General features: G+C 42.3%; 1 protein-coding gene across 1 annotated transcript in view; it reads right to left on the bottom strand.

Annotated features, from left to right (window-relative positions):
• PRKCH (protein kinase C, eta) overlaps window positions 1-10197 on the bottom strand; it is a 376249-nt gene that overhangs the window by 195036 nt on the left and 171016 nt on the right. The gene's annotated exons all lie outside the window — the stretch shown is intronic.

Consider the following 10197-nt stretch of genomic DNA (forward strand, 5'->3'; position numbering starts at 1 on the left):
TGTCTACGTGGGACCTCTAAAATTGCCTTGGGCACAACTACCATATAAGATGAAAAAGGAAATGACCCGGTTCAAAGAGTTATTATAAAGTGACACCTGGGATGAAAACACTCTTACCAGCGCTGTTTGCTCATACTTGTAAAAGAGTTAATAGCCTTGCTACAGCAATTCAGTGTAAACACAAAGCTTTATTCTAAATCATATGCCTGCTAGCTGGGCTATTCTGTTTTGGATTAATTACTAAGGATATCACAGTTCTGAAGTTCTGATTTTTTTTTTTTTTAAATGTTTTCATTGAAGAGGCTGGTAAACAAGTTGCACAACAGGACTGTGATGGCTTGGCGGTGTGCACAGAGCCTGGGCACACGGAACAAGCAGAGACATGTAAACATTCCTCCATAGTCAAAAGCCAAATGAAACTGTCCTTGGATGCATCTTAGGTGCTGCCTACTGACCTGGAACTCAAGTATGGTGAGGGGCCTCCAGGAAAAAGGAGCACATGCAGAAATGTGTGAGCCTCCTTAATAAAGGTGAATGAAGGTGCCGTTGAGGACCACAGTCTTTTTAAAAGAGCTGAATATGCCTAAAACTCTCAAGTGCCACACTGCCACACATCAGAATTATACTGCCAATGTATCAATTAAGCATCCTGGGGTGGCACTGTGGCTTAATGCGCCAGACTGCAAAGCTGTTTGAACTGCAAAGTCAGTGGTTCAAGCTCACCAGCTGCTCCAAAGAAACCCTATACAGGGTCGTTATGGTTCAGAACGGACTCAATGGCACTTAACCGCCACCACCACCACCACCATGGATTACCATCCCCTTCCAGACTAACAACCATGGCTGCCCTGTACAATCCTGTGCTTGGGGCATGCTGGTCTCCTCGCCGATCCTGGTCTCCTAGCCTTTCCCTTTTAGAAAGGCTTCCCAAAGGTCTGCCCAAAGCTAAATCTTTACAAGGACTTCTGCATCCAAAGGTGTCTGCAAACCACTCCAGCTAACTGTGCCCTCCTCTTCCTCAATCACTGTACAGTTCTAGTACTCTTCCATTTACAGAATATTTATTATACTTACAATCTTACACCTTAATTCAATATTGTATGCTTGATTGTTTTGTTTTATTATTATTATTATATTGTATTACATAGGCCTGCATAGTTTTGCCCTTTTCCTCAAGTAGACCAAAAATTTCTTGGAGGCCAGAAATAAAGTTTACAGTTTTATATCCTCCCAGGAGTCCTTGGTTAGTATAAATAATTAACATGGTCGGCTGCTAACCAAAAGGTTGGAGGTTCAAGTCTAACCAAAAGTACCTCAGGAGAAAGCCCTGGAAATCTACTTCTAAAATATCAGCCACTGAAGACCCTAAGGTGCAGTTTCACTCTAACACACATGGAGTTGGTATGAGTTAGAATTAACTTGAAAAACATACATTCTCCCAAGGTCTGGCATAATGTATGCCTAACACCCATTAGTGATATCTTTGCAGATTCTACTGGTACGCAACTGAAAATTATAAACTTCAAATTAAAGATTTCTTGTTCTGGGTCTCAGGATCCCTGGTGACACTGTGGTTAAAGCACAGTTCTGCTAACCAAAAGGTCAGTAGTTTGAAACCACCAGTCACTCCTTAGAAGAAAGATGTTACGATCTGCTTTTATAAAGATTTGTAGCTTTGAAACCCTATGGGACAGTTCTACACTATTCTATAGGGTCCTATGAATTGGAATTGACCCAGTGGCATTGGGCTTTTGGTTTGGTTCTGCGTTTCTAGGATGCTGTGTTTTCATGGGACCACCTGCTTCTGAAAGGCAACAACCATCTATGATGCTGTGGGAGGTTTCAGTCCCTGGAAAGTGAACTTCAATTTCTACTCCACCATTGCTGTTGTTAGGTGGCCCTGAGTCTATCTGGACTCAGAGGCACCCATGTGACGGAGCAGAACTAACTTGTGGGGTTTTTTTTAGGCTGTCATCGTTATAGGAACAGACTACTAGTCTTCTCCTGCAGAGCCTCTGAGTGGATTTGAACAATCAAACCTTTTGTTTGATAGCCAAGCATTTAAGTGCTGCACCACCAGGGTTCTATCATCCACAAGGTCACTGGGGGCGGGAGCCAATTTATGCCCACTTGTGCCATGGACAGCAGCCTTACTCAACCCTGTTTACAGTCTGATTGTTAATGCACTGATTTGATAGCAATAATCCACTGCAGAGACTTAAGTAAATCAAACTGACTTTACACTTCATGAAAGGGGTAAAAGCATCCCTTCTCTCCCACCCCCCAAAAATACTCTTACACTTCCCCCATCACAAGCTAGAGGGGGCTGCAGGGTCCTGGCCAAAATTTCAACCTAATTTGTTTCCCTGAGTCCTCTCCTCCAGCCTGGTGGCATCACTGGAAGGGAGGAGGGTGCTCGAGTGGGGTTCCAACTGGCTCTTATCAGCCTCTTCCAGGAATTCTGAGCAAACCTCTGCAGGACTTCTGGAACATTTCTGGGAATGGGTTTCTCAGAAGGAATGGAGATCCACAGATAGGAATACAGATAAAATGCATTTTTGTTCACTCCTTTGTTCCCAAGGCTAACTGCAAGGTCATGTGTTCTTTTAGAAAAATGAAAAAAATGCTTTACGTGCCGAAAGACCTTCACAACCAACCAAACTGCTAGGATCAGGGGAGAGTCCTCAAGGTGAACCGGGGACAGTGGAGTTGATCCCTATTCTTGCTGACCCCATGTGTGTCAGTGTAGAACTGTACTCTATAGGGACTTTTGGGGGGTTTGTTTTGGTTTTTAAAATAGTATTTTATTATATTTAAGGTGAAAGTTCACATAGCAAACTAGGTTCCCACTAAAAAATTCCACACAAATTATTCACAATGTGCCACCATTTTCATGCATTCTGTTCTGGTTAGTACCACTTGTGGTATTCTAGTTTTCCTGTCCCCTTACCTTGTTATCTTTGCTTTAAAGTAATTTTTGATCACTCGGTCTCATACAGATGATTTTTAAAAGAAACTCATTACTCATGTGTGTCCTGGTGTGGCGCTGAAGAATAAGCACTCAACTACTAACTGCCAAGGTCAGCAGTTCAAACCCACCAGCCACTCCTTGGAAACCCTATACAGGATCACTATGAGTCAGGAATGATGCCACAGCATTTAGCAACATTACTTGTGGGTGATATTCTTTGTTTATGAGCCAATCTATTGTTTAGCTAAAAGGTGATCTCAAGGGATAATTGCAGTTTTAAGTTTAAAATATATCTGAGGGCAACAGTCTCAGGATTCAAAGGCTTTTTAATGTCTGATTTTTCAGAAAGCTCATCAGGTCTGTCTTCTAAGGCCACTCACTGGGTTGACTCAAACCTCTACAGCCTCGGCAATAGCAAAAGCTTAGTCTGAGTTTGCTGGGGCCACAGACTGAAGCTAGGCGCTCCAGGCAGCCAATCCCTTCCCTTCTTGTGTGTCTCCAGAGGTAAGCGTGAATCACTTGGTGGTGCGGTTTTTTCTTATGTTGAGTGACTCCCACAGACGGCTGAAGAAACATACCTGGGGCAGAGGTTCTGCCTGTGAGACATCAGTAACACCACCAGGCGCCGTGGTTAGGGAGGAAAATGTAGGAGTGCCACACGCCAAGCGCACAGAGTCCCCTCACACAAGTGTTACTCAGAGTGGCCACGGAGAGGAGACATGAACATGAGTCTTCCAGAGGAGTGGCACCACCATTCACACACATATGTATAGAAGTACATGTGTACTTGCTTAGTATGAATGGCTCCAAAGGTACAATCCATCTAATGACTTTGAAGGACTATGGGGCCAAATTGGGACTCAGCTGGAACCTTGCTGAAGGCTATACTGTAGACAGACCTCCCTCCTTCCCAACTACCAAGCGTCTCCCATAAGCAGGGTCTGCTGAGTGTTAAGGAAGCTGGGCCTCTTCAGCTGGTGTCTCAGCCAAAATCAGACAACTTATGTCAAATTCAAATGCTTAAGGCAATAGGCAGACACCACCCAATCACCACCTCTCTTTCTACACATCCAAGTATATATACAACATATACACAAAAAATGTTTAGTGTATTCAATGGTTCAAACCTATCAGCCACTTCTTGGAAACCCTATACAGGATCTCTATGGTGGTAGTGTACTGTGGTATGTACCGTGGAGTCAGTTCCAACCCATAGCGACCCTGTACAGGGTTTCCGAGGCTGTACATTTTTATGAGAGCAGAAAGCCTCATTTTTCTCCCATGGAACAGCTGGTAGTGTTGAACTGCTGACCCTGAGGTTAGCAGCCTGATTTGTAACGACTACACATTTGGTTTAGTGTACTGTATAGATGGGTTCAAAATACACTTGGCTTTGTGTAATTTGAGCTCTCTGGCTTTGTTTACAACTGCTTCCCAAGTTCCAGGGTTTTAGAATTACAACCTATCCTTCTCGGAGAGTGTGTCGAGGGAGTTCAGAGTTCTACACCAGGTCCTCAAACACCACCATCGAGGGTGTCAAGGACCCTGGGCAGAGTTTTGAAGGAAGAACTCAACCCCTCTTCCAAAGCAGATTTCTTTCTTTTTAAAAACCCTCAACTGGGTGACATTTGGCAATGTCAGGAGAAATGTTTGGTTTTCACAACTGAGGGCAAGGGTGCTTGGTTGGTTGGCTGGTTGGTTCTGACTCATAGTGACCCTGTATAGGGTTTCTGAGGCTATAAATCTTTACAGGAGCAGAAAGCATCATCTTTTTCCTAAGGAACGACTGGCTGATTCAAACTGTTGACCTTTCCGTTAGCAACCCAACATATAGCCCACTACTAGTAGGTAAAGCCCAGAGATGCTACTGAACACCCTACAATGCACACACCAGCCCCGTTCCATAAAGAATTATCTGGTCAAAATGCCAATCATTGCAAAGGTGAAAACCTGTTTTTTTTTAAAAAAGCAAAAAAAATAAAATAAAATAAAATAAACCCAAAACTCTGTTTTTGCATTCTGTAGGAGAATTAATTTGAGGGGGAAATGTTCTGCTTTAAAATAAGTTTGCAAACTTCTGCTCTAGGACACCTACCTGGATTCAAACTATTCAACAAAGTGATAAGCTCTTTTGTGTTTTGCTTCAAAGTCCTAAGCTAGCACTGATTCTCACATCAGACATCTAATTTTAAAGTCCCATAATAGGTCTTTTGGAGAATTTGTGGCTGCTATAAAGGAGCTAAGATTTTGTCTTTTTTCTATTAAGCATGGGTTGTGAATCAAGGGCCCTGGAGCCAGCTCATAGGACATGGCGGCCAAACTCCTGCTGAACCAGTATGGAATCTAAACAACTTCAATCAGAGAGGGAAAAGCTGATGGAGTCCAAGTGTTTGTTCTGATGGGAAGCCACGGGTGTTGGCTTCATAGAGATCAGCCCTCCATCAGTCAGGCAAAGAGCCAGAAGTTAAATATATTGCTTCTTTTAGGAAGGAAAGTGAACAATGGCTTCTTCATTTGAAGCCACAATGGGAAATTAGGAAGGGGCAGAGCAGAATTCCTTGTGTGGACTCTGGCCAGGCTTCAGGGTTAACATCCTTGCTCTTACAGGATCCAAACCCAAGATATTCCCAGTCAGCACTGGTGAGCTCTCTGCTAACGAATTCCAAAAATCTAGGGGCTACTACGTAGCTCCCTCTGTTGCCAAGCCAAAGGATCAATCTGATTCTGGGGTCAGGGAAATAAACGTAGTGGGTGAACTTCGCATGAAGGCTTCTTGATACTCTTGGGTAGGTTCTTTGAGATACCTCTCAGCAAACGCTTAGGTCAAGGTCAGCAGTTCCAAACTACCAGCTGTTGCTGTTCTGTGGGAGAAAGAGGAGGCCTTCTTGTCCCATACAGATCTACAGCCTCAGCAATCCTATTTCGGGTCACTGTATGAGTCAGAACGGACTCCAGAGCATATAACCAATTAGCCAACCAATGCTTAAGTCAGTTCTTGCAGCTGAAAAGGTAGACTCACCATGACAACGCTATCTCTAATCCCTGCTTCATCTTCCATCCTACAGGCATTAGGCCTCTTTCCACGAAGTTCCCAGACTCCATGCCATTTTCTCACTGCACATCCAACTGCGCTGTGTTAGATGACCACCTTCCTCTCTAAACTGTGAGACTCTGGGAAGAAAAGAGGCTATCACATTCACCTTTTTATGGTGCCAGGCACACAAAGTACTTAATATTTAATAGATCTCTCAAATATGTAAAATGCTTGAAAATATGATACCAAAACCCTACAGAGCAGGCCAAATCCCACCTTACACTGTAGGTGCAGCTTCTGGTGTGTGAACTTTAATGCAGAACAGGCTTTAAACTGGGTCATTCTGCTTCCACTCCTTGCTGAGAATTTGTATTCCCTCCTCAGATCTAGAGAATCAAAATCCACATTTTATTTAAGGACTCATGGGAACCACCTGGAGAGCTTGTTAAAATGTAGATTCCGATTCAGTAGATCTGGGGTGGAAATGGCAAATTTTCAGCAGAGGGTCCAACCAGAATGAACTAGTTTGAAGCTCTGGTGCAAAACTTGCTTTGGCAAACACAGCTGGAGAACAGGATAGACCTGGGCAGATGTTAGATCTTTCTCCAGGAACCGTTTCATATGTAAAACAATTGCCGGGTTGAGAAATGAAATAAACAGCTGGCCTTTGAGGTGGCAAAAGATACACTCTCCCTTTTCAACTTTAATCAGTGGGTCACACAACATTTTCCTCTAGCCTTTGAGAGGAGAAATACCCTAGTGTGATTTCCTTGTCAGTCTTTCCAATCATCCATAAGGAAGCCCACCTACAGAAATAAACTGCAAGCATGCACACACTTTCAACCTAGAGGCTTTTCACTTGCTTAAGACAGAGATGCTATCTCTTTCCTTAAAGAAAACAGCCTACTGGGAAATTCCCAAGCTGTGGTCCAAAGGCTTCTAACATAGAGGGAGGACTCATTGCCAGGGGCTAAAAATTAAACAATTCATTAAACACTGTCTCTCACCTTCCATACTGACCCAGATTCAATTCCAGCTAATACATCTCATAAGTAACCAGCACTCGTCTGTCAGCAGAGACCTGCCTGTTGATCTTGTGCTGAACAGTTTCAGTGGAACTTCCTTACGAGGACAGACTCAGGGGAAAAAAAGACCAGGCAATCTAATTTCAAAACACAACTACTGAAAACCCTGTGGAGGACAAAGGTCTGAACCAAAATCAGTCATGGGGACGGTAGCATCTCATTCCACTGACTATAGGGCCTCTGTGAGTCAAGGGCCAACTCAATGGCAGCTAACAATTACAGAACATTGGGAGAGAAAATTTTTAAATAAATGTTATAATGAATTTATGGTAATTTTTTGTCGTTAAGTACATTACTAGCCAAAAGAGACATATAATACAACTAGCTACTGGTGTGATGTTGTAGGATAAGCACTGGACTGCTAACCACAAGGTCAGTGATTCAAACCCATCAGCTGATCCTTGGAAACCCTCTAAAAGGGTCTCTGTGATTCAGAACTGACTTAACAGCACTTAACAAACAGCTCTTAATATGAGGTACTGTGAAATTTACCAAGAATAGCATTCATGATCAAATGAGTTAGAAACCATGAAACCAGCACATTTTGCTGTGCTGTGTTGCATTCTACTGTAAAAGACCTCTTTCAAGTGTTAGAAGGCAAAGACGTCACCTTGAGGAATGAGGGGTGCTTGATCCAAGTCATTGTATTTTCAACTGCCACATATTAAGGAAAATAGAAGAACTGATGCCTTTGAACTACAATGTGGGTGGAAAAATACTTAAATATTTTAATTGAATATTGAACACCCCAGACTGCCAGAAGAATGAATACTTCTGTCTTGGAAGAAGTACAGTTAGAATGTGCTTAGAAACAAGTACGGTAAGACTTCATCTCTCATATTTTGGACATGTTGTCAGGAGGGAATAGTTCCCTGGAGAAGACCATCTTGCTTGGCAAAGTGGAGGCTCATAGAAAAAGAAGCCCCTCCATGAGAGATTGACGCAGTGCCTGCAATGATGGGCTCAAACATAGCAATGATTGCAAGGATGGCAGTATTTCCAATGGACAGGGTCACTAAGCATTGGAAGCAACTTGGCTGCACCTAACAACAACTACTATGCTGCACTAATAGAGTTACGAATTAGACATTTTCAGTTAAACTGATAATGTTGTTGTTGTTGCTAGGTTCTGTTGAGTCGGTTCCAAGTCATAGTGACCCTACATACAACAGAATGAAACACTGGGCAGTCCTGCGCCATCCTCACATCTGTCATTAAATGTGAGCCTATTGCTGCTATCATTGTGCCAATCCATCTCCTTGGGGGCCTTCCTCTCTTTCACTGACCCTCCACTTTACCAAGCACAATGCTCTTCTCCAGGGACTGGTTCCTCCTAAAAGCATGTCTGAAATATTAGAGATGAAATTTCACCATCCTTACTTTTAAGAAGCATACTGGCTGTACTTCCTCCAACACAGATTTGTTCTTCAGGTAGTCCATGGTACTTTTAATATTCTTCTCCAACACCATAATTAAGATGCATAAATTCTTCTATGGTCTTTTTAAGTCACTGCCCAACTTTAACATGCATACTGAGGTGAATGAAAATACCATGGCTTGGGTCAGGTGTACCTTAATCCTCAAACTGGTATCTTTAATCTTGAGCTCATTAGAAAGGTATTGTGCACTGTAAAGGTAGAAGTTTTGGTAACAAAAATAGGGGAGTAGTTACTCTTACAGTCCAGAAACAGAAGTCCCTATGACCATCAAGAGAGAAGAGCACAAGCAGAGTGTAGGGCCCTATCCAGAGAAGCAGCAACACCAGAGATGGAGGCAGAGATGAGAACATGGAGAGAGAGAGCGGCTGAGGACTCTGGACTCATTGAAAGAGAGGGACTGGATGCTGACAGCCAGGAGGCAGGCTTGCAGAATGTGCCCTTTGGTTGTTTACATTATTATAAGTTCCTGAGTGCTTCTCTGTGTACATCTCCCCCTATCCCATCCCCTCAAAAAACAAAAAAACAAGGAATGGAAGCAAATACTGTTGAATGATGATGCATAGAGATCATAATCATTGCAATGAAATGATGGTGTAATGCCGATGTTCTCCCATGTAAGCTATTCCTCAGTTCACAATAAAAACTTTTTTAAAAAAAAGGTATTGTGCAGCAAATTTGTCTAATGCAACATGTCAGCTAACTTCATGACTGATACATCCATGAGTACTGGTTATGGATCCAAGTAAAATGAAACCTTTGACAACTTCAATCTTTTTTCCATTTATCAATGATGCTATTTATTGGTCCAGTTGTGAAGATCTTTGTTTTCTTTACATTGAGGTGCAATCCATACTGAAGTCTGCAGTCTTTGATTTTACCAGTAAATATTTCAAGTCCTCTTCACTTGCAGGAAGCAAATTGTAAAATCTGTATATCACAGGGTCTTCCTCCAATCCTGATGCCAAGTTTTTCTTCATAGAATTCATCTTCTTGAATTATTTGCTCAGCATAGAGGTCCTGATTTTAAACCATTCAGTATCCTCTTGTTCTGTTGTAATAACTACCTCTTGGTCTATGTACAGGTTCCTTATGATGAGAACAATGAGACATCAGGAAAGATTGCCAAAAAGGGGGAGAAACAAGTGCGGGTTTTATTTAGTAAGGCAATCAGAGGTTCAGACAACTGAAAAAAAAATTCTATCCTTGAATCTGGAGAAAATGAAGCGGAATTCAATTAGTAGCAGAAGAGCTTCAAATTCCATCCTATTCTGGTCCCCAATATCTGTTTTGTAAGTGCGAAGAATACTGAATAGGGGAAGGCCCATTCATCTTTGATGATAGAAGTTTGGAGTCCCCCATGTCCAGTTTTTTTTAAAGTCATATGGATCAATTGTTGTTAGGGACCATCGAGTCACTGCCAAACTATAGCACCCCCATGTAGATCTGTTGTTGTAGTAGAGTGTTGTCAAGTCCTTTCTGACTCATAGTGACCTCATGTGACAAAGTAGAGAGGCTTCATGGGGTTTTCTTGATCAATTTTTGTAATGTTTTATTGTGAATTATGTGATAACATGGGAGGACATTAGCTTTACATTCATCCTATCATTTATCATTTCATTGCTATGGTTACAATCCCCTCTAAGCATCATGAACCAACCAAAGGGTATA

Source organism: Chrysochloris asiatica, unplaced genomic scaffold, assembly GCF_000296735.1.
Source record: "Chrysochloris asiatica unplaced genomic scaffold, ChrAsi1.0 scaffold00067, whole genome shotgun sequence".
NCBI lineage: Eukaryota > Metazoa > Chordata > Mammalia > Afrosoricida > Chrysochloridae > Chrysochloris > Chrysochloris asiatica.